The 25,118-nt window shown below is 37.2% G+C and overlaps 1 protein-coding gene across 7 annotated transcripts in view; it reads left to right on the plus strand.

Moving 5' to 3' along the window:
* Cntn4 (contactin 4) overlaps window positions 1–25,118 on the plus strand; it is a 1,022,510-nt gene that overhangs the window by 242,066 nt on the left and 755,326 nt on the right. For all 7 annotated transcript variants that reach the window (XM_006506197.3, XM_006506196.3, XM_006506198.3 and 4 more), the window contains exon 3: window positions 5,072–5,127. The gene's annotated coding sequence lies outside the window, so the exon portion shown is untranslated. The remainder of the gene's footprint in view (window positions 1–5,071; window positions 5,128–25,118) is intronic.

The following is a 25,118-nucleotide window of genomic DNA, read 5'->3' on the forward strand; positions in this document are numbered from 1 at the left end:
GATAGATGAAAGCAGATAAATGGCTTCTGAGATTGTCCCTTGGCCTCCATGCATGCACACATATGTGCACCTGTACATTCTCACAAATGAATACTTCACACATATTCACTCATAGAAGAAAGTATAGAAAATATGAGTTATTACCATAGAGCTGACCATGGTTTTATTAATTGCCCAAGAGAATTGGTACATGAATATTTCTTTTCAGGAGAGTTGGTGTAAACACACACACACACACACACACACACACACACACACAAACACACAATCACACACTGTTAGTTTGTGGAGGAATGCTTTTGACTGATTTCTGATAACTGATATTTCATATTCTCAGCATCTTTAGGCACAAACCAGGGCCTCTGTGCTACCTCCGAGAAATCTTGCTTTCAAGGGACTTTTTCTTATCTCCAGGCATTTGCTTGTGTCATATAAAACTTTGAACAATCTCATATGAGAAGAACTATAGAAAGCACATGACTGGCAAAATGATAGCAACCTAAGAATTGAAAGCTACAGAGCACCCAACCTGAACTATTCTTGGCTTTATAGATAAGGAGAAATGGCTCCTTCTCATATTGTCACCCTAATTTTAAAGCCTCACTTCTCATGGGGGTCAGGGGTAAGTATGTGAGTTATGTCATTTCTGGTATTCTCAGACTGTCTCTTTCCCTTGTCCTCTCAACAAACTAGCGTTGTCTGTCAAGAATTCCTGCTTTATACCTTTCAAACTCTCAGTATTGCCTTTCAAATGCTATAAAACAGAGAATCATATTGACTTAGTGTGAAATTAATATTAATTATTGGTGATTCCAAAGCCGTAGCAAACTATAATGAAAGGTACATTTCAAGGTACAGACAGTCCCTAGTGGTGATACCAGAGGAAGTTCTCATGAGATCAATCCTAACTCATTCTGTCTCCTCTCATTTTCTTCTTGCTCTCCTTTACTCTTGCTTTGTTTTAAAATAGATATCATGGTTCTCAGAGTGATCTCAGAATACTTTTTAGACAAAGATGACCTTAATCTTCTCGTTGTCCTATTTTCAACCCCCAAGAGCCTGTATTAGAATTAGGTACTACTATGCCCAGTCTTATATAGCTATGGGTTCAACCATAGGGCTTCTGCATGAAGGAAACTGCTCTGGTACTCTGTCACCTGTGCCCCATCCACAAACTTTATGTAATTCCTTTGGGGTCTTTTATGTTTCTACTTTTCATGAACAGGTAAAATTGAAGGAGTTACTAATTAAAGAATTGAGAAAGATCATATGTCTAGGAAAGTATTGAATCATTATGTCCTGCTAACATTTTATCCAAGAACTTGAGTATTTAAAGGAAAACATATTTAATATAAATATACTTTAACTTTTTGGGGGGTAATTCCGAGTTATTTTATTTTATTTAATTTTATTTTATTTTTTAATTTTTTCCATTTTTATTAGGTATTTAGCTCATTTACATTTCCAATGCTATACCAAAAGACCTCCATACCCACCCCCCACTCCCCTACCAACCAACTCCCCCTTTTTGGCCCTGGCGTTCCCCTGTACTGGGGCATATAAAGTTTGTAAGTCCAATGTGCCTCTCTTTGCAGTGATGGCCGACTAGGCCATCTTTTGATACATATGCAGCTAGAGACAAGAGCTCCGGGGTACTGCTTAGTTCATATTGTTGTTCCACCTATAGGGTTGCAGTTCCCTTTAGTTCCTTGGGTGCTTTCTCTAGTTCCTCCATTGGGGGCCCTGTGGTCCATTCAATAGCTGACTGTGAGCATCCACTTCTGTGTTTGCTAGGCCCTGGCATAGTCTCACAAGAGACAGCTATATCTGGGTCCTTTCAGCAAAATCTTGCTAGTGTATGCAATGGTGTCAGCGTTTGGAAGCTGACCATGAGATGGATCTCTGGATATGGCAATCACAAGATGGTCCATCCTTTCGTCACACTTCCAAATTTTGTCTCTGTAACTCCTTCCATGGGTGTTTTGTTTCCTATTCTAAGAAGGGGCAAAGTGTCTACACTTTGGTCTTCGTTCTCTTGAGTTTAATGTGTTTAGCAAATTATATCTTATATCTTGGGTATCCTAAGTTTCTGGGCTAATATCCACTTATCAGTGAGTACATATTGTGAGAGTTCCTTTGTGATTGGGTTACCTCACTCAGGATGATGCCCTCCAGGCACATCCATTTCCCTAGGAATTTCATAAATTCATTCTTTTTAATAGCTGAGTAGTACTCCATTATGTAAATGTACCACATTTTCTGTATCCACTCCTCTGTTGAGGGGCATCTGGGTTCTTTCCAGCTTCTGGCTATTATAAATAAGGCTGCTATGAACATAGTGGAGCATGTGTCCTTCTAACCGGTTGGGGCATCTTCTGGATATATGCCCAGAAGAGGTATTGCTGGATCTTCTGGTAGTACTATGTCCAATTTTCTGAGGAACCGCCAGACTGATTTCCAGAGTGGTTGTACAAGCTTGCAACCCCACCAACAATGGTGGAGTGTTCCTCTTTCTCCACATCCTCGCCAGCATCTGCTGTCACCTGAATTTTTCATCTTAGCCATTCTGACTGGTGTGAGGTGGAATCTCAGGGTTGTTTTGATGGGCATTTCCCTGATGATTAAGGATGTTGAACATTTTTTCAGGTGCTTCTCTGCCATTCGGTATTCCTCGGGTGAGAAATCTTTGTTCAGTTCTGAGCCCCATTTTTTAATGGGGTTATTTGATTTTATGGAGTCTACCTTCTTGAGTTCTTTATATATATTGGATATTAGTCCCCTGTCCGATTTGGGATAGGTAAAGATCCTTTCCCAATCTGTTGGTGGTCTTTTTGTCTTATTGACGGTGTCTTTTGCCTTGCAGAAGCTTTGCAATTTTATGAGGTCCCATTTATCGATTCTCGATCTTACAGCACAAGCCATTGCTGTTCTATTCAGGAATTTTTCCCCTGTACCCATATCTTCAAGGCTTTTCCCTACTTTCTCCTCTATAACTTTCAGTGTCTCTGGTTTTATGTGGAGTTCCTTAATCCACTTAGATTTGACCTTAGTACAAGGAGATAGTAATGTATCAATTCGCAATCTTCTACATGATAACAGCCAGTTGTGTCAGCACCATTTGTTGAAAATGCTGTCTTTTTTCCACTGGATGGTTTTAGCTCCCTTGTCACAGATCAAGTGACCATAGGTGTGTGGGTTCATCTCTGGGTCTTCAATTCTGTAAGTACTTAGTTTTAGCAGATAGGATAATCTCTATTTTGATTTTGATTCTATGAATGTGTGTGTGTGTGTGTGTGTGTGTGTGTGTGTGTGTGTGTGTGTTTGTGTGTGACATGTCCCTACTATTATCTCAAAGCATTTTGGCCAATTTGTATAGGGATTTTGAGATGACTAGTGATGCTGTTGTTATTTTCTGATCCTTCCAATAGCTACAAATGGTTCCAAAGCTATAAACAACCAAGAGCTTTAGTGACTTTAGAGACTGTCCTTCATGTAAGAAGATCAAATCCATTTTAAATTGTATACTGAATTTTTGTAGGCAACTCATACAGCTGGTGACTGACCACATTCAAATAAAACAGATGGTGATACACTTGTGATTCATCTAACATATAGGAGGGTGGATTTTCCTATTCCATAAAGTAACATTTTGTTATATTTCCCATAATCATATGTGGAATGTTTTAATTTGAAATACATAAGGAAAGAGTCAGGAAGATTTAACATATTAAATGTGTCAGGAACAGAGCTTTGATCTTTACCTTTCAAGTGTCAACATATGCTTTTTGCAAACAATTAGGAGAAACTATGCCTTATGCAATTTTATAGTAAATAAAATACATTATTTTTATCCTAATGAATTATAATATACTATGTACTTAAATATAAGTCAAAAGTCATGTCTTGTAGAAGGACACAGATTGGAACTGAGGACCTGTAGTAAGTCTAGCACACACAGACACACTCATGTGCATACATAGTTCACACACACCTTCACACACACACACACACACACACACACACACACACACATGCACACATCACATGTGGTAATCAATGTAGTATTATTGGAAGCTGCTCAAGGCTCCACATACAGTTAGCTAAGTTGTAAGGTAACCAGTTAAACTGTAGTCAGCTGATTGAGTGAGTGAGTAGGCTCCGGGCATTTATGTTCCTTTCTGTGCTTTTCTTCCATTTCCCTGTAAATGCTGTCTGATTGTCCAATTGGCTCCAAGTATCAAAAGCAGATCGGGTTCTAGGAAAGACCAGATAGAAGAATAGGTCATGGTTGAGTTGCTATGATCGTCTCTATTGGACTTAATCACTGTAGAGAATTTTCCCCTTAACACTTATAAAGATCTTTTTCAGTAGTCAAGCTCTTTCTTTACAGAAAGTAGTAGGATAAATAATATATATTATGTACAGCATGTATCCATGTGTATAATATCACTTGCAATTAGTGAAACAGCACAATTATTTAGACGTGATGAATTTTGTATAGAAATTAGATTAAGGTATACAAGCAAACATATATATTTAGAGGTGTAACTCTTTAGGCTATAGGAAAAAGTGGGTTCTTCAGGAATTTAATGATCTCTGAAAAATCTTTCACAATTAAAGTTTAACTTGGAGATTTTGAGATAAGACATGCCATAATTAAATGAAGTGTGATTTTTGCTGGTTTTGTTATCTCAGTATTTTATGTACTCATTTACCTAAAAGAAGCAAACAAAACACTATACAAGACAGATAATACTTTATTTTTATTATTTTAAATCAGTCTAATGATATACAAACAATAGTTATTTCAATTGATCTAAATGTTACAAAATATGAAATATTACCAACTTTTAAAGCCATTCACCTGACTTGAAGAAAGCCCTGAACTGACAGGTCAAGATATTTGGTTACTAAGACACAGCAGAGGATGAAATCCAGAAGCTAAGACCAGCTGTATCTAATTTTTATTTCCTCCTAATTGAATTTTAGAAGGGATGATATAATTAATGTGAACTGTGTACAAGCCCCGGTTGGACAGTGTGTGAATTTGTGCGTTCTGTTTTTATCGTAGGGATTATTGACACATACTAATTCACCAGCATGTGGCTCTCAGAACTGCCCTAAGAGGTAAGCTCCCTACAAGGGATGGTTTTCTTATCTGTATTTCGTTTTTTGTAGTAGCCTCAGTTTTTATGGAAATATAGAAGGCAAGCCCTTTTCAAATGAAGCCATGGATTCCTTTTACTTGCTTTGATAAATGTTGTAGTTAATCAAGTTGGTGAACTTACATAAGTTAATGCTGAAACTGTGAAACAGGCCATTCCCATTTCTTTGGAGAAGATACTTGGTGTAGACTTTCTGGTAGTCAAATTACTTTGGCAATTCAAAACATTGGTGTTTTACATTGTGGAAAAAGTATGTGGGATACATTTCTTCACCCTTTTGCCCAATAGCTTTATAAGACAAGATGGTTTTAGCAACAAAATAAACTATTAATTAATTTCTGAAACTGCTTATTTCTAGAAGGAATCATTTTGCATGATAAAACATATACAGTGATATATAGTTATACTCCAACCACCCCACCAACATTTAGAAATGATAGTCTCTCCTATTAAAGGACATTTTACTAATTATCTTAAAAGAAATGAGAATGGCTTTGTGATTTATGTACAATCCTGGAGAGCAAGATTGTGTCATCATTCCTGTTCAATGCTCCTGCCTTTGATCATCTAGTTTATATATTTTGCTCTCTATACATTCTCAACTAGCACCTGAGTTCAGCCTCCTCATCATACACAGACATACAGATAGGTGCACTATGAATTCTTAGCACACCTTCTTTGTTCCTGTGGTGAAACAAACATCTTGGTGCAGTGCCTGAATGAACCATTTAGTTGTCCCTATCATGTGCCCATCAGCTATATGCAATCTCATTTTAGTCTTGTGTTCACAGAGCTTTGTTTGAATTTGTGCTCCAATATTTGAGTAGATAGCCTCAGTCTCTGACACCTATTTTTCTATCTTAAAAAAAAGAGAGAGATGGTAGTATTGGTCATAGGCTTCTGTCATGTCAGCTTGCTTCATTGATATTGCAGATATAGGTTAGCCTGGAACCAAAGAAATGGAGGAAGCTTACACTCTTTCTCCCTGTATTGGTATAGATAAGGTTATCTTCCATTAAGCTATATCAGCAATTAAAATACAACATGAAATTAACTTCTATGTTACAGTATAGTTATAACTTGAATATGCTATAAGTAAAAAAGCTTTTCTCAGAGTCCAGTTAATATATGACTCCATGCATATTCAATATACAGAGAAATAGAGTTATAAAGATAGTTATTTAATGGTCTCTAGGAAACAAGGGGACTGAATAGGGACTGGCCTTTCATTATGACAAGGTTTCTATTTGGTACTAATAAAATGTTCTAAATATGATAATAGTAATCAATTCAAAACTTGTAGATACACTAAAGGTTAAAGAATTGTCTCTGAGTAGTAAGTTTTATGATACATGAATCATATTAGTAAGGTAATATGGAAAAGTGTATTCTGGGTAGACAAATTTCATCCTCAGCTATCATGATACAGGAGATAGATAATAAAATCAGCAGACTCTTTCTTTCAAATCAATGCAAAGTAGCTTTGTGAGTTTTCAGCCCTGTCTGTCCTCCAAGACCAAAGAGCAAATCCAACTGTTGATAGGATCTGTGGTTTCATAGAGGGGTTATGAGTAATGGAGTGACGAGAGACATGCTGACAGTTCAAATCCTTTACCAATTGCTGCTTCTAGACTCAGTTTCCTAAACACTAAAACATAAGGACAGCAATAGTGATTGTGTAGATTTATGAAGTATAAATGCCAAACACTTGCTGTGGTGCCCGGCACTGTGTAATTGATACTTTTATAATTACTGTTATTCGGTTGAAAATATTAGGCTATATCATTAGATTCTTGGCAGTTAAACTGGTCCACTGTTGGTTTTTCTCTTACTGGCATCTTGGCCAGAAAGAAAAGAATGGCTAACATTTCTGTTCACTCTTAATGAATTCAATCAGCTCCTGAAGGACTTTTGATATAGCAGAGAAATATTTAACAAGAAGCAGAATTTGTATTCGTTCTGTGTTTCTCTTCATCGCTGCTGGAGCCTTCCCTAGTAGAGATAACATTACCTGTGCTGAGAGATGCATTAACATACCATGAGAGAAATGTTAAAACACTGAAAACACATCCCTATAGCCTGAGTTTCTATTGCTACTGAATGCAATTTAGGCCATTGCCAATAAGAAAATAGCCTGTTGCCTGATAATGTACAATTTACTTGTCTGTCAATTTTATTGTTTGTGATTTTTCTTTTCAGTAACATTGTAAAGAGCTTAAAAAAATTATCCACCTTGTATCCTTATCACAGCCCCCTTCCTCCTCTCTTCTCAGTCCTACTCTTACAAATCCCTCCCCCCATTGCCCGAAGGGAATCCTCTTTGGGTACTACTCCTTGGAGGCTTCTAGTCCCAGTAGGTCTAGGCATACCATCTCCCACTGAGGCCCAACCAATCAGTGGGGAAGGGAATCCAATGACAGTGAACAGAGACTGAGACGACACCTGCTGAACTTATTAAGGAGCCTACATGAAGACCAAGCTACTATGGGTTTGCTTCAGATGTTTAGTGGGTCTAGGCCCAACTCCTGCATACTTCCTGGTTAGTGACCCAGGCTATGTGAGCCCCTGTGATTTCAGTTTAGTTGACTCTGTGGGTCTTCTTTTAGTGTCCTTGACAACTCTGACTTTTGAATTGTTCACTTCTATCCTCATCTTTCCACAAGACTCCCCTGATCCACTTGGTGTTTGGCCATAGGTCCATGCATTTACCACCATCCGCTGTTGGATGAAGCCTCTCAGGAGACAGTTATGCTATAACTTCGTTTTGAGAAATTCAGATAAAAATGCCCTAGTATTGCAAAATAATGCATATATGTATTCTGATTACTTAATAAAAGATTACAAATAACGTAAAGAAATTATTCATCTCAGTCATGAAAATATGTCCGGCTGGATTATGTCCCTTGGTCCAGATTCTGTTGTCCATGTTTCCTTAAGGATAAGGGGAAATGTCGCACTGAAAGTGTATCCGCAAAGTTGGGTTCATTTATTTTCTCTACAGTGATCTTCAAGAAGCAAATATACTAGAATTTCTAATAGGATTCATGTTGCCATGAGAAATAAGATAGCTAAGTGCCCTTGAGGATAGAGTTTGATATTCCTTGGAGGAAAGAGATTGCATCCAAATAAAATTAAAATAATGCCAATTATGCTCTAAACAACAGTGAAATAATGCAATAATAATCAGAATTATGGTTATATACTACTGTGGCCTTACCTGGCTCTTGACTTGCAAGTTGCCTGGTGTCATCAGTCATCTATTTGTATGATGAATCTTTTCTCATTGTTGTATGATTTATCACTTTTCAATAATTCTAATTTTTATGATTCACTTTGCTTATGTGTATGTGTGTGTGCGTGTGTGTGTGTGTGTCTGTGTCAGGGTATGAGTAAGAGTGTATATACATAAGTGTGTATGCCCCAAAAGAAGGCAACAGAGGGTATCAGAACTCTAGAACTGGAGTTAGAGTCTTTCCCACTGAAACCCAGGGTGCTAGGATCTGAATACTGGTTTGCTTGACTGAGCATCTTGCTGTTCAACTTCCGAGCCATCTCTTTAGACTCCAGATTTTTACTTACTTGTATTTTATATAATATTATGGTGTTCAATTTGATTTATTTAACTTTGCCTCAGTCTGACATTGACATTTTATTTTGTTTGCATTATCTTATAATTCTTTCCAGGATGTTCTCTTTCAATAGCATGTAGCTATATCTTTGTGGTATATTATTCTTTTTTTAAAATTATATTTGGATGCCCTTACTTTAATTTGTGAAATATAGTCTATTTCTTCTCTAATGACTTTTTTTCTCCACGTGTCTTTGTTTTCATTTTGAATAACTGAATTTTCTATAAAATACTGTATGAGTGGCTTTTCTGTTGTTGTGATAAAATACCATGTCCAAAAGCAATTTAAAGAGTTTATCTTGGTTTCCAATTCCAGAGGGGTAAGATTCCATTACAGCTGAGAGAGGCATAGCTGCAAGCAGCAGTCCTGGTGACCACAGCAGGAAGCTGAGAGCTCACAATCTGAATCATAAACACAAGCAGGGAAAGCAAGCAAGAAGTGGGTTCAGCATGTACATAGTCAACTCCCTTCCTCCAGCATGTACATAGTCAACCACCAGGCCTGCACCCACTCCTGCTAGACACTGTTGGCAGAAAGGCTTCACCCCCCAAAGGTTCACTGACCTCTGAACAACTCCAGAAACTCTAACCAAGTGTTTAAGTGGCAGGGACTATAAGAGATATTTCTTAAGGAAACCACCACAAACACTGTATTATTTTGCATTTTTCTCTTTATTTATAGTTTTGGTTGGTGTCTTAGGGTTTCTGTTGCTCTCAGGAAACACTATGCTCAAAAGCAAGGTGAGGTAGAAAGGGTTTATTCTGCATATCCTTTCAAAGTCTGTCCATCATCCATGAAAGCCAGGACAGGAATTTGTACAGAGCCAGAACCTCAAGGCAGAAGCTGATGCACAGATGATCAAGGAGGAGTGCTGCTTACTGGTTTGGTCACCATAGCCTGCACAGCCTGCCTCCTTAGAGGATTCAGAACCACCAGGGAAAGTACCACCCACAATGGTCTGGGTCCTCCCCCATTGATCACTAATTAAGAAAATGCTCTACACCGAATGCGTGTTATAGAAGCATTTTCTCAGTTGAGTTTCCCTCTTTTCAGATAACTCTACCTTGTGTCGATTGGCATATAGCTAGCCAGCACAGTAGGCTTCATCAGAATTTCATCTTAATAGAGCCAGATTTAATATTGTTTTATAATATGACCCCCAAACTTTTAGCTACACAGCTCCTCAAACTTCAAACTAATCATTCAATAAATAGTTTTCAAGTTCAATTTTCTACTAGCTAGTGATTGCTATTATAACACTTAATATCATGAATGCTTAAATTGCTTTTGTGTTCCTATGTGTGTACAAGATTATTATTTATGTATATGAAGTAAATCATGTATCGGCATGTGCACCTGAATGACAAAAAAGGGTGTCAGATCACATTATAGATAGTGGCAACTCACCTTGTGTTTCAGGGAATTGAGCTCAGGATCTCTAGAAAAGCAACCATGTTCTTGATCACTGAGCCAATTCTCCAACCCAACAGATCAATTTTAATTGCTTTTAATATTCAATTTCTTTGAGTTTCAGTTGGTTTTGTTAAAAATTTCCAGTAATTATTTCAGTGGGTTGCACTGATAGTAACATTTCTATACTGTTGAATATGAGCTTTACCGCTTTTTTGGATACTATTAAGATAGGTTTGGGATCACTACATGGCAGAATTTTTTTTTCCTCGATACATTCAAGATATTGTTGCACTTTATTGTATCCTTTATTAGAACAGAAAGTGAGATGTGTTATTTATCAAACTTCTGTGTTCATGTATGATCTATCCTTTTCATTCTCTTAGCTTTTGAGGTTTTTATCTGTATATTGTGAGGCATGCTTCTTCTTCTTCTTCTTCTTCTTCTTCTTCTTCTTCTTCTTCTTCTTCTTCTTCTTCTTCTTCTTCTTCTTCTTCTTCTTCTTCTTCTTCTTCTTTTGACACATTGAGGTACACATATATAGCCTGCAGTACTCTAATTTCAGTCTGAAGACTGTCAGGAGCCATCCAGTATAAGGCAATGCTAGCTGGTGAATTCCCTGAAGATTGTCCACATTTTTGCATGGACTAAAATGATTGAAGTCTAAGATGCTTCAACTTAGGATTGCTTTTTGAAGTGGAATGGCCGTTCCTGTATTTATTAAATTATTATAATAAACTCTGGGCATTTGAGCAGGTTTTCTGTAGATCAATAGAAACTTAAACTTAAACTTTCATGAATTAATTTTTTAAACTAATTGAGGATTTTATAGGGTTCCTGATTTGATTCAAAATAATCTTAGGAAGAAAATTTTACAAGATGGTTTTAGTTGTTTTGCTACAAAGATGTGATAAACTTAAAATGAAGAATAGAATGTGGCCATGCCTCATAATAGCAAGTAAAGGCTGCATAATAAAAAATTTATAAGAGCTTTCCTAATTACAACAAGAAGAGAAATAGGATTGGGATAAATTTGTGTTCAAGGAAAAATGTTTATTCTAGGTCAGATCCAAGTATGAAGCCACAGGTGTGGGTTGTGAACCTGTTGTTTTCAACTTATAACAAGCTTACAAAATGCAACACTGCTTTGAACTTAATATGAATATCCTCTTGTAACTCCCATTTTGTGTAACATTTTTCTGTGAGCTAATTTTCTATGAACTTTTGTGCATAAAAAAAGCCAAAGAAGAGTCTTCTACTAGCAGCCTTTAGATAAAGATATAGAACTCTCAGCTCCTCCTGTACCATGCCTGGAAGCTGCCATGCTCCCACCTTGATGGTAATGGACTGAACCTCTGAACCTGTAAGCCAGACTCAATTAAATGTTTTTTATAAGAAAAAAAAAGCCAAAGAAAAAGACATAAAGATGATGAGTTGTTGGCTTGGAGGGAGGGGCTCTGCTCCATCCATCCATCCATCCATCCATCCATCCATCCATCCATCCATCCATCCAAATGTAGTGGTGCAGCAATTTTCCTCTTTATCTGGTGTATGTTTTCTATGTGACTCCTTCTTTCTTTTCTGGTTCACCAAGAGTTAATTAGCCTGATCAGTGAGGGGCTCTTAATGACTGGTCAGAGCAAGGAAGCTCTAGCAATAAGTCCTTCACTTTATCACCCCCCCCCAAACAAAACAAAACAAAACAAAACAAAACAAGACAAAACAAAACAAGGTGTTAATTCCGTTGAAGACATTGTCTTCTGGCCACAGAATAATAAAGAATCAAGAAGATTAAATATCATTTGCAAACCTTTACTCTCTCAAAAGCATGTTTTACCCCTCTGCCAACCCCTCCCCAGAGCTTTTTTTTCAAGAGAGAACCTGTGTTAGGTTAGGCTCCTGGCATAGGTTATCTTCATTATATGAGTTTTAGAAAATCCTCTTCCTTAAATAAATATTGACATTCTCACTTTACTTTTTGTTATCATTTTCTGCATGTTTCAAATATATTTTGAACCAATAATTCTATGATCCATAACTTTATATATTTTATGTCATTATTTTACATATCAATTTTGCATAGAAGGTAAATACCTCAGAACTTCCAACGCCTTAATTGTTTCTTCAGCAGTATTTTTCTGGTATTGACTTCAAATTGTCTTGGTTGTTACATAACCAAGCTCTCAGAACAAGAGGTAGTTTGTTTGTTTGTTTGTTTGTTTGTTTGTTTGGGTTTTTTTTTTGTCCTAGGCTGCTTACTTAGTAAAGTTGATATCTAACTTGGCCAACTGTATCTAATTAAGTCCATGGTGGTAAAGCATTATTAGAGAATTTTCCATGTTTTCCCAGAGAACTTGGGTGATTGTAAACTGAACCAGACAGTTTCTTTCTGAAACCAAATCATGAACTATTTGTTCGAATTCCATTACAAAACTACCATGTCCTGGCTGGACAGAGAGCAAGAATTGTGTAAACATATAACAGAAAATAAAGGAAGCCCTTAGTATATGTGAAACCATTGAATGGCCATGCTAAACTTCCACTTGTCCAAATCATTCCATCATTATTCTCGTATTCTAGTTTTCAGAAAAATATGGTACATATATTTTCCTTCCATTTAAACCATAATTTGTTTTATTAAGGATTCATTTTTTTAGCTCTCCATATTTAATTTCTTGTGAAGTTCATTAATCATTATTTTTTTTCCTGTGGATGTCATGTATCCTTTTACTGTGCTGTCTATTTTTGTAGCATTTTCCTCCACATATAGTTTGTCATTTTGTATCCTGAACTCATTTGTCACATAGCTATTTTTTTTTCATTTTTCCTGTCTACCTATAGGTTACCCAAAGCATAATTGCCCAAAGTGCTTTTGCTTTTGTTAATGATTTAAGATCCAAATGGTCCAGGCTAGTGTGTTTATTAACTTACCACATCTCATAAATATTTAGATCATATGTTCATGTATTCATACTTGACCTCAAAGTTTTGGACTTCTTACTGGGGGTAGTTTGTAAATCAAGGATGTTAATGTACTATTACATTTGGCAATTTGTGTAGGTCTGTTAGTTGGTTTTGTTTTGTTTTGTTTTTTGTTTTGTTTTGTTTTGTTTTTGTGGGTTGAAGGACTCTGTATTAATTCAGGATGTCCTATCTATCCCCTTGTTTTCCAAAGTTGTGTCTCTGCTACTCTACCTTTTTACATTTCAATACCCTGGACCACCTCTCTCTCTCTCTCTCTCTCTCTCTCTCTCTCTCTCTCTCTCTCTCTCTTTCTCTCTCTCTCTCTCTCTCTCTCTCTTGTTGAAATGGTTTGAGACCTGTTTTTTTTTTTTTTTTTTCTGTAAAACTGTATAACTATCACAGCTCTCCTGGAACTCACTCTGTAGAACAGTCTGGTCTCAAACTTGGAGATGTACCTGACTTTGATTTCCAAGTACTAAAATTAAAGGCATGGAATAACACTGCTAACCAAACAGACCAAAAATCACTGTCCAGACTTGGATTTCATAGTTCTTTTATGACAGTTTTGACATAGTTTTATTTTATGTAAACATATTAAAAAATTAAAATATCCTTGGTTACTGAAGGTGTAGCTCAGTGTTAGAATACTTGCCCAGTATGCATGAGATTTTAGATTTGATACCTAACACAATAAATAAACAAGTGAAGCAATAAGTCTAGTTCAGCTGTCTCACAACTTTTATTGAAACCTATGTTGGTCAACCAATGATATACCAAAATACCCAATATACCAAAATACCCAATCTACCCAAGAGAGGCTATGTGAACCAATGAATTTATCGGAATTACTTGCAGGGATATGAGTGAGGGTTTACTGAGAGGAACATGATTAACTCAAAGGCAGCTCCATGAAAAACAAAATGATCTCAGTATGTGTGATGACTCAAAAAATTTGCATCTGCTACACTCACTACACAACTCACTGGTGTGACTTGGGGACAGGTAGTTTCTCCAAGCTGCTGTTGCCAACCTTCAGAAAGGGCCTTGTAGATCCTCTGTAACTTTCTGAACTTCCTGAGACTTGCAAATTGTAGGGTTTCTTTCCTCTCTCCAGGAGGGAATGTTTGCACAACAATTTTGGGGATTGTGTTTCCTGGTCTACATTAGATTCCTCTGTTATGTTTTAAAAACCACAAGTTCTGAACATTAACTTTCAAATCCCCTCACCCTCCCAAAAAGGTTTCCTGATTGCAGCAAGTTACTGTGTTCTCTAATACATCTTTCTTTATAAACTATGGCAAGAAAAGGAAGAAGGAATATCACACCTCTTATTTTCCTTCAAGCACTTGGTCCACATTAGAAAAGTTGTTCAACAAAAGCTAGACACAAATTGTCCATCGGTTGATGTTGAAACATAAGGGTTCTTTGGAAGTCATTTAGATGGTGGATTACTTGGGCAAACACGTGAAATGTGTGGAAAGGCTCAGGCAGACTCGTGAAGGAATGTTTCGCTGAAGCAGACACAGAAGAGAGAGGATGCTCTGTTAAGGCAAGCACACAAAAGGATGTGATAAAGGATGCTTTGCTAACATGCATGTATTGGTCTGCCTTACACCGCATGGTTGAGATGTATTTTTGGACTCCATAGAGAGAAGCACCAAAAAATTTCTGGTGGTATACTGGAATTTCTTACCACTTCCCTAGGCTCAGGCTGATTGGACGCAGGTGCTGGGGCAAGACCCATGCTTAGGCAAAGCATGTGGAGGGACATGGTGTCTGGAGCCTGGTTATCTCTGCTAGGTTATGTCACTGCTGTTGCTAACCTGACTCAACTAAACTGCTGGTGTATCCCTGAAGTGTTCGTATGTGGATTGAGCTGCTGTTGTTGCTGCCTACTAACTAGTGATCTGAACTGCTGATTTCCAGACAACACAGACAGGAGTTGCTCCTAAGAACCTTTCTAAACAGGTCTACGTCCCATTATTCTTTCTTTTCCACTACCTCTGATGGGTGGTAGGCTACAAGGGAGGTTAAAGCATTTAGGAACCATCATTAACCAGCAGTCTCAATTAATCCCTGAAATCTCTCAAACACTGGACCACCAAACAGGCAGCATACACCAGCTGACATGAGGCCCCCAACACACATATAGTAGAGGACTTGCAGGTCTGTGTTCATTCAGAAATAATGCACCTAACCCTCAATAGCCTGGAAGCCCCAGGTTGTTTAGAGGTCAGGTTGGGTGAGTGGTGGGAGCATTCACGAGAAGGTGTGGGGGCAAGGTGTGAAATGTGGACCAGTTGGAGTGTGGATGGGAGCATGCAGGGAATGGGATATGGAGTATAAAAAATAAATAAATTTAAAATAAAAATCTATTCAAAACAAAACAAAAATTAAGATTACAATCTGTAACATAAAAAAACCATACTTACTATCTTAAATAAATGCATTCTGTTCTCTAAACTACATAAATCTAGATAAGACATTATTTTAAGAAAGATCCTAAACTCTCCTAAAATTTTTGATATTCAATATTTTGATTATTCCCCACAGAATTTTTTGGTGATATTATTACAAAAGACATGTCATTACAGCATTTTCAGGAAAGAAAAATAATATCTTACTGAGCCTAGAGTTGACTGAGGTTGGGCTTGCTATTTTATAGCTCTTGACAGGTGGTATTAACATAAAATCTTTGCTGATTTCTCTAAGATAGGTTTTTTACATGGCCTGCCAAAATAAGCTTATGTTCCTGATTTCTACATACAGAAAGAGAAAGCAAGATGAACTTTAACTTGTCACATTTCAGTTAAGATACATGCAGCTTGTCAAAATTACAAAAGAATATTTTACAAATCTTTTAATTCATTTCCTGTAAAATGAAGAAATGTATATATATATATATATATAGAATTCCTTTTTTAAAGTACCCCTCCTTTAGCATAATCAAAAATGGCTAAATATTATACTTATAGGTAAATTGTTTGGCTAGCATTCACAGAGTCCTTGATTATCTCTTCAGCACTAAAAAATAATAAAATAAATTATAAAGTTAATGAAAAACCACAAAATCATAGCCATAATGATGCAAGTATTATGAAGTAATACTCACTAACACTGGGAGATAATGATTGTGATCAATTCATATTTTGAGCATTAAATTTTAAGGAAGAACAACCTCAATGGATATGCTAACGTGAATGGTGGAGAACCTCCACTAAACAGAGGTACTGAGGAAATCTGAGGGGAGACAGTCTTTCCACAGAAAGAGCCCACCAGTAGCAAATAGCCAATAACAATTTGCCTGAAAACGTATAGGAAAGTAAATTCAAAAAGTCTAGGCAGTTTGTACTTACATATTAGGAATATCCATACGTGTAAGAACAATTAATGAAATTGTATTTGAAAAAAGAGCAGAGAAGGGTAAGTAGGAGGTTTGGGAGGAGGGGAAGGAAAGAAAGAAATGATGTAATTAGAGCCTATAATATAGATACATAAAAAACAGTGGGACAAAAAGAAGTAATTACATTAAATTCAATGAATTTGTCTAACCTTTGGACAGAGCTCAAGCTGGGTGTGGATTGCCACACCAGCATGGCCTTGCTTTTACTTGCCTGTAAGGACTGGGTAATATTGACCAGTGGAGACATGCAGATGAGCAGAGGAACAAACCCTCAGATGAAGTTTTGTTGAACCAACATAAGAATGGAGAACAATAAAACAACCAACCCTGGATAATTTACAGCAATTTGAGAAGCTTCAGCATGGGAACTCGCGTAGTAACATGGAAGGCCAACAGCAGCCAACTTGATCAGAAACGGGTGAGATGAAAGTGGTGTGGTGTTCAGGATTCTGTGAGGCTTCGGATTAGGCAAGGAAGAGTTAATCTACCTTGCCTACTAAGAAGAGAGGCCCCTTGGTCTTGCAAACTTTATATGCCTCAATACAGGGGAACGCCAGGGCCAAGAAGTGGGAGAGGGTAGGTAGAGGAGTTGGGGGGGATATGGGGGACTTTTGCGATAGCATTTGAAATATATATGAAGAAAATACCTAATTAAAAAAATGGGAAAAAAAGGCACACCCAAAAATGCCAGGCTTAAATTGATATAAAGATCTGCAGTGACAGCACTTGAATAGCTGATACCTGTCATTCTAGCCAGGATTGCTTTGAATTCAAGGTCACTCTGACATTCTTAGTAAGACTGTCTCAAAAAACAAAAACAAAACAACCCCTAGAAAGCACAATGACCCAATAGATAATTAAATATACTTGAGAACACACTTCGATATTCTGTAGGGAGCCCTCAAGTTGCTAAGGCCAGGGAATCTCTGTGAGTTCATGCCAGGTAGGCTTATGTAGAGAGAATCCATCTCAAAAAAAGAAAAAAAAATGAGTGTATATATATATATATATATATATATATATATATAATTTGAAAAAAAAAAGAACTGTTTTGGATGAGGTATGCACTTGCCTCAAAGGTCAAGGACTGAATGTCTCAGATACAGGATTCTGGTATATATTTAAATTAGGTATTTTCTTCATTTACATTTCCAATGCTATCTCAAAAGTCCCCCATACCCTACCACCCAATTCCCTACCCACCCACTCCCACTCTTTGGCTCTGGTGTTCCACTGTACTGGGGCATATACAGTTTACAAGTCCAATGGGCCTCTCTTTCCAGTGATGGCCGACTAGGCCATCTTTTCATACATATGTAGCTAGAGTCAAGAGCTCCGGGGTACTAGTTAGTTCATAATGTTGTTGCACCTATAGGTTTGCAGATCCCTTTAGCTCCTTGGTTACTTTCTCTAGCTTCTCCATTGGGGGCCCTGTGATATATCCAATCTCTGACTGTGAGCATCCACTTCTGTGTTTGCTAGGCCCCGGCATAGTCTCACAAGAGACAGCTCTATCTGGGTCCTTTCAGCAAAATCTTGCTAGTGTATGCAATGGTGTCAGCATTTGCAAGCTGATTATGGGATGGATCCCCGGATATGGCAGTCTCTAGATGGTTCAAACTTTCGTCACAGCTCCAAATTTTGTCTCTGTAACTCCTTCCATCAGTGTTTTGTTCCCAATTCTAAGAAGGGGCAAAGTGTCTACACTTTGGTTTTCGTTCTTCTTGAGTTTCATGCGTTTAGCAAATTATATCTTATATCTTGGGTATCCTAAGTTTCTGGGCTGATATCCACTTATCAGTGAGTACATATTGTGTGAGTTTCTTTGTGATTGGGTTACCTCACTCAGGATGATGCCCTCCAGGCACATCCATTTCTCTAGGAATTTCATAAATTCATTCTTTTTAATAGCTGAGTAGTACTCCATTGTGTAAATGTACCACATTTTCTGTATCCATTCCTCTGTTGAGGGGCATCTGGGTTCTTTCCAGCTTCTGGCTATTACAAGTAAGGCTGCTATGAACATAGTGGACCATGTGTCCTTCTTACCTGTTGGAACATCTTCTGGATATATGCCCAGGAGAGGTATTGCGGGATCCTCTGGTAGTACTATGTCTAATTTTTGGATTCTGGTATTTTTAACTTCGCATCTACCTTTGAAAGAAAAAGATTGCAGGTACAGATAGGTCTAACCAGATCCTTAGTAGGAGAATGAATTTTTTTCAAGAGCATTGTATTTTCAGCTATCTTCAGTCAGTGGATGCTGTGTCTCGGAGTCTGGCATGATTATCCATGCCTGTGATGGTAGAAGGTAAGGTATCTTCAGAAGGAACCTCAATAGATTGAAAAACAGGGAACTCAAGAGCTGGTGGTTGGGCCCAGCTATTGAATGATCTTCACCTGCACTCTGCAGGGAGGAGAATGGTGAGTAAACATAGCCATCTGCTAAGGGCAGATGGCAGTGAAAGAAAAGGAAGACCAATGGGTGCACACAGACAGGTCTAGCATTAATAACTTGAACAAAAGAGGCAGGTAATTGCTGAAAACCTAGTTTGTGGAGAGCAGATAAAGAAAAGGTAAGAATATTTAAAGAATAATATAGAGTGACACTCTGAAGGTGTTTCTTCAAGGCATATGTGAAACTATAACTCGCTGAGGGCCTATATCCTGCATAAAGCCTCTTCCTTCATTCATTCTATGTTCACAGAATCCATAGAAATAATTACAAATTGAATTTAATCTGGAACTATCTCAATATTTAAAAACAGAAAAGTGAAAATGCTAAGAAAAGAGAGAGAGAGAGAGAGAGAGAGAGAGAGAGAGAGAAGAAATGTAAATGGAGCAAGTAGCAGCAGCGTTTCTGTGGAGCATCACATTTTAATGCTCGAAGCCATTACAGTCTATATTGTTATAGCAGAGCCTAACTCATCCTAGGTAACACAGTTCCACAGCCTATGACATAGCCTGGAATGAGAATGGCCCTCCTTAGGCCCTTAATTTCTTCACAGCATAGAAGCACCATGTTGTATCAGGGCAGGCTGTGATGAGTCCTGATATTGACTTTTCCTCCATCACAATGATTTTCTAGATTAGATTTTGCTTATTGCAGAAGTACCAAACTACACAGTATTATTCCACCCATGAATATGAAATTGTTTAATGAGAAAGCTGGAAAGATTAAACTCATAGAGCACTGTAAGTAAAATGTATCCTGGGTGCATTCCCTGCCAAGAATGCCATTACATCTTAGAGGAAACAGGTTTAGAAATGGTTCTTTGTTACAAAGTTATATAAAAGTCTTGGCATACAGTGCGTATAGAGAAAAATTTACTTCTCCAAATGCGTTTTCCTCTTTAGAGAAGAGCAAGAGCAACAATTCCAGAACTAAAGGACTAAGTAGGATTCAATTGTATGTTACAGACACAGAAAATATACAGTGAACATGTAATGAAGCGAATGGTTCATTATCTCACTTGTTTGGGGAGCCTAAAAAAAGTAACGTTAATAATATCAGAATGATGGAGGAATTGAGGCATGGTGGCCCAAGGGCACATAGTTTAGATGTGTTAATTGAGTCTTGAGATGTAATGTATAGTAGGTGCCTATAATTGACATAGTGTAAACTTCCTAATAACTAACTTCACTTTAAATTTCTCACCACCCAAGTATGGTGTTATTGCATTTATACTATGTTAGTATTATTTTATCATTCTATATTGTAGATGAGATATATGATCACATGACACTGTACTATATGATGCTATAAGTAAATCATTATTTTTCATTTTTAAACAATGATCTTTAATCAAAAGGTTAAGCAGTCCTCAATCAGTAGGAGCCTTTAGAAATTACATGTGTTGACCATTATTGCTTAACAAACACTTTTCAAATTCTTTTAATCATATTTTGTTTAGCAATTATGGCCAAGCCCAAAGGTATAGTCTAACATTTCTCCACATTATTGTTTAAGAATTTGAGTTTGAGTTTACTTATATAAGCCTCCCCATATCTCTCTTGTCACTCTTCAATAGAATTGGGATGAGAGACACTACCATCTGTGTTCTAGGGGCAGAATAGGAAATTATTGCTTCTATCCTTGCCTTTGAACAGAAACTTGGGGCTCTTGCACTGAATGAAGTACAAGAAGGAATAATGTTAACAGATGTTTAAAAATGCACCTGCTGGTGTGATGTTGAAGATCCCCAAACTCTCATCTGTCAGAGGGCTAACAGAGCTCCTTTATATGAGAACCTGATATTAACAAGAGACATTCATGCTATTATGCCTTTGGTTTGGGCTGTAGAAAAAAAATGCACTGTGCTGAAAATAAGCTGTTGATTACTTACATGGGTTTCTGTGGCATGCCAGCTCTTCTTGCCAGCCTGCACTTCCTTATCAAAGAGCTAGAAGCTCCAACTGAGGTGAGAATTCCACTTGACAAGCAGACATAGCCATTTGGGGAATATACAAATTAAAAGGTTCCAAGATAGAAATAGGAACATTAGCAGCAGGGAGTGTCTTGGGGATACACTGTGTCAGATTGCATCCAGGAGTTGGGAGAATAAGTGAGTCATAGCCTTCCAAAGGATAAACCATGCTGTGTTAGCACTTGGGCAACCTCTAAATCTGTAGTAGTTATTTAAAGTTGCCAGGGATGGCTTTAATACTGGCAAGTCTGCACTGCTTAGGGACATCTTTGAATCATGCACAGTGTGACTGCACTCCATGTTGCTTCAGCATTTCTCCTAACTTCTAAGTTGTAAGTCAGGCATAGTCATAGGATTTTGTCTCGTTTCTCTGCCCCCTCCCCCCAAGGAAAAATACAGAGATGTACAAAGTTAAAGATGTTTTGCCTAGGTCATCCATTGATTCTCACAATTAGCTACACAATTGTGATGGTGAGTTTTATGTGGTCTTTATCAGAATATATAGGACATGTATTCTGTCATAGATAGATCAGATCTCTGTGTTTGCCAAGAAATCCTAGTTATGACAAAGAAAAACCTCCTTAAACTAGGCCAATTAGTTTACTGGGAAAATCTGAAGTACTTTATAGAAACAACATGTATGTATGTATGTATGGATGGATGGATGGATGGATAGATGGATGCATGCATGGCTGTGTTGTGTCAGGAGCTCTGGTCATGATCCTGGATTTCTGGACTCTGTTTGCTCTCAGCTTGTACCCACCTACACAATCTCTTTTCTTCTCTGCATCCATCTGTTCCCACCTCCCCAAACATCTTTCTTCCCTCTATCCCAACTTACCTGCTCCATTCCCTCTCTTCTGCTTATTTCAGCTCCAAGATTCTCTCTGGTCTTCCTGTTCTCTTCTACAGTTTCCAACTTATTATGAACTACTTGACAATTTATTATGAACTAACTGGCATTCCCTGCTCTATAGTCACATGATCTTTGGCACCCTTCTCCAGGATTTATTTAGTTTCTGAATCTCAATAAAAAAGTTTCGTTGTGAAAAATGTTGAGTTGATTTGTGGTACAAAGAGAAAGTAAGATTCTCTTGTATACAGGTTTGTGGATAATTAATGCATCTAATTAATCTATCTGGGGATTATTTACTCTTGCATTTTGTGACCAGATACACAATAGAAAGAACTGAACAGGCTCCTTATAGCTCATGGGCTCAGAGGGACGAGAACTCATCAGGTTGGGAAATGGGGAAAGGTGAGGAACAGCTCTGTTCTTGTATTAGGAGTGTGAAGTGGAGCGTCTTTCCATATGACTGTGGACCAGGAAGCAGTTGTTACAGTTTATATCCTGGTTGTGTATAAATTTCCAAAGCCTGCTACTAGTTACCTAATTCCATTAGTGAGTCCCTATCCCCTAAGCCAAACAGCACCACAATCTGGGTACAAAGAGCTCTATATGTTGCATTTATGTTGTCTGAAATCAATACCATGGCCAAAAGGAGATTAAAGAAGAAAATGTTTATTTTGTCTCAGAGTTCCAGAGGGATAGAGAATTTTTTATAGTGAGGAAGGCATGGCATGGTGGTAGCAGGAACAGGAAATCTGGCTGGTCCCTGGAGGAAAGACAAAGGAGCATAGGGGAAACAGCAGATTATAAACTCATACCCATACGCAGTGACAAGCTTTCTCCAACAAGGCTTCATGTCTAAAAGGTCCTATGAGCTCCCTAAACAGTATCGTCAACAAGATCAAGGAGTTCAATCGATTTTATGGAGCATTTCTTATTCAAATAACCTTATACTCAAAGCATGCATCATATAATGTTGTATGGATAATCCCATGATTAATTTTAGTATAGTCATCTAATCAATTATTTTTTTCCAATGACCTATTCTGATTGAAACTATAGCATCATCATGTCCTTTTCTGGTTCCTGTGTATAATATAGGTCTACCACCAGTGAACTACATTCTTTTAACTTTCTAGAATATACCTCAGTAGTTTTCCAGGCACCTTGTTTGGGGCCATGTTTCCTGCTTGATTATTATTACCAAGGAAGGCCAAATATAGTACTAAGGGTTTTCATTTACTATGGTGAATGGCATTTTTAGCTTTCCAAGTCAGACTTACTATCTTTTGTATACCACTGGGCAGGAATTTATTATAAAAAATATGATTTAAATTATTTTCTGAAAAGAATAAGAGACCAACTAGGTGTCATATATTTGTAGTCTTAGCTAACTAGAGGTTGTGACACTTCACATATATCTAAGAGCTTGTTAAATCTAAGATATGTTATTCTTTAACATCTGAAAAATGAATATTTTAAGAGTTTAAATTTAATTTAACTTATTTCGTTTAATTTATTTTATATGTATGGGTGTTTACAGCATACATATTTGTGTGACATAAAGCTCAAATGTCTTCAGAGGTCTGAAGAAGGTGTCAGATCTCCTGAAACTTTAGTTGCAGATATTTTTAAGCAGTTATATGAACAGTGGAAACCAAACTTGAGTCCTCTGCAAGAACACCTATTTCTTTTAACAGATGATATATCCCAGCATCACTGTTATCTTTACAGTATCTATTGCTTACTGTTAAAGAGGAAACCACACAGATTAATACTAATAGATTTTCATAGGATGTGTTTATTAGCATAACTTGGTACTTAAACAAGGACTTACCAAACTCCAACTTCCTATAGGTTATGTAAGAGTCTTGATAAAAAACATATATATATATATATATCTCAGATTCCACTATAGGGAGAATGAATGTGTCAACAAAATAGTTAATCAATGTTTATATCTAACCAGCTCCTTAGTGATTAAATAGCCTGTTGACCACAGAACACACTTCAAATATCAATGTCAGAGAAAACTAATGTTCACTCTAGAATCACTAGGTTTTGCAGAGCAGAGCAGACGAGCATAACACTCTAATTTTTGGCTTAAGCCTTAAGCAAGATGAATTTCTCTTGAGTTAGGCTCCTTGCTTAAAGACAACCTAGCTCGGAACAGGTTTGAATTAAAAACATAATTCTGTTGATTCTAACACCAGCTGGGACAGGTATTTACTACAGTGATTCCAAGTCCCTTTGTTCATGTTAGTAGGAGTTACTGTGCGCATAGCCTTAATTCACAGCCTCGGTCTGTTGTTTAGTTCACACAGGTATTGTGAACATAAACATATACACAGAAAGACAGATTTATCTATGTTTCAGCCAAGCTTTTGCAACGCAAGGCCAGGCTGCAAAGAGATTGTTGATTGATACTAAATTTTTGACAGCACGGTGTATATTTCCAGCAATAAGATGAGTAACTTGGGCTAAAGGGGACCGATGAGGATAAAACTCAGATTTATTAAGGACCTTTCCAGAGAGCAGGCTATGTCCTCACTTGGCACTAAAATAAATAGTGTCCAATTCCAATTATATGATCCTGTGATGTGTAATTTAGCGTTGATTAACTGCTATAAATCGCCAGCATCTTCTTAATCCTGGGTGTATTTCCCATCATGCTTTAGCATCTGTACATTTAAAATGCTGTAACATTTTTTAAAATTTCTTCAAGAATACGTTAAATAATATATAATATTTCACCTGGAGTTTTTTTAAAGGGTCCTGCCACTGTCTTTTATATTGCAAAATATATTAATTCTACTCTTAATATTTGATTTACAAACATAGTATGTAGCATAATCAGTTGATTAGAAACAAGTTTGTTTTATACAAGTTTGAGGCCTCACAGATGAAGGTATATTGGCTATGGCAAGTTTCTCTCTTCTTTCTTTCTTCATTTCTTTCTTTCTTTCTTTCTTTCTTTCTTTCTTTCTTTCTTTCCCTTCCTTCCTTCCTTCCTTCCTTCCTTCCTTCCTTCCTTCCTTCCTTCCTTCCTTCCTTCCTTCCTTCCTTCCTTTCTTTCTTTCTTTCTTTCTTTCTTTCTTTCTTTCTTTCTTTCTTTCTTTTTTTCCTTTCTTCCTTTCCTTTCCTTTCCTTTTCTTCAGATCGGTCCTGGCATTATTTTACATTAACTCTCAGATAATATGCTTAGAGCAGGCGTGATGACCTGGTAAATATTAAATAATATGTGACTTAGAATAATGTTTAATTAGCTGT

This window comes from Mus musculus, chromosome 6 (assembly GCF_000001635.26).
Source record: "Mus musculus strain C57BL/6J chromosome 6, GRCm38.p6 C57BL/6J".
Classification (NCBI taxonomy): domain Eukaryota; kingdom Metazoa; phylum Chordata; class Mammalia; order Rodentia; family Muridae; genus Mus; species Mus musculus.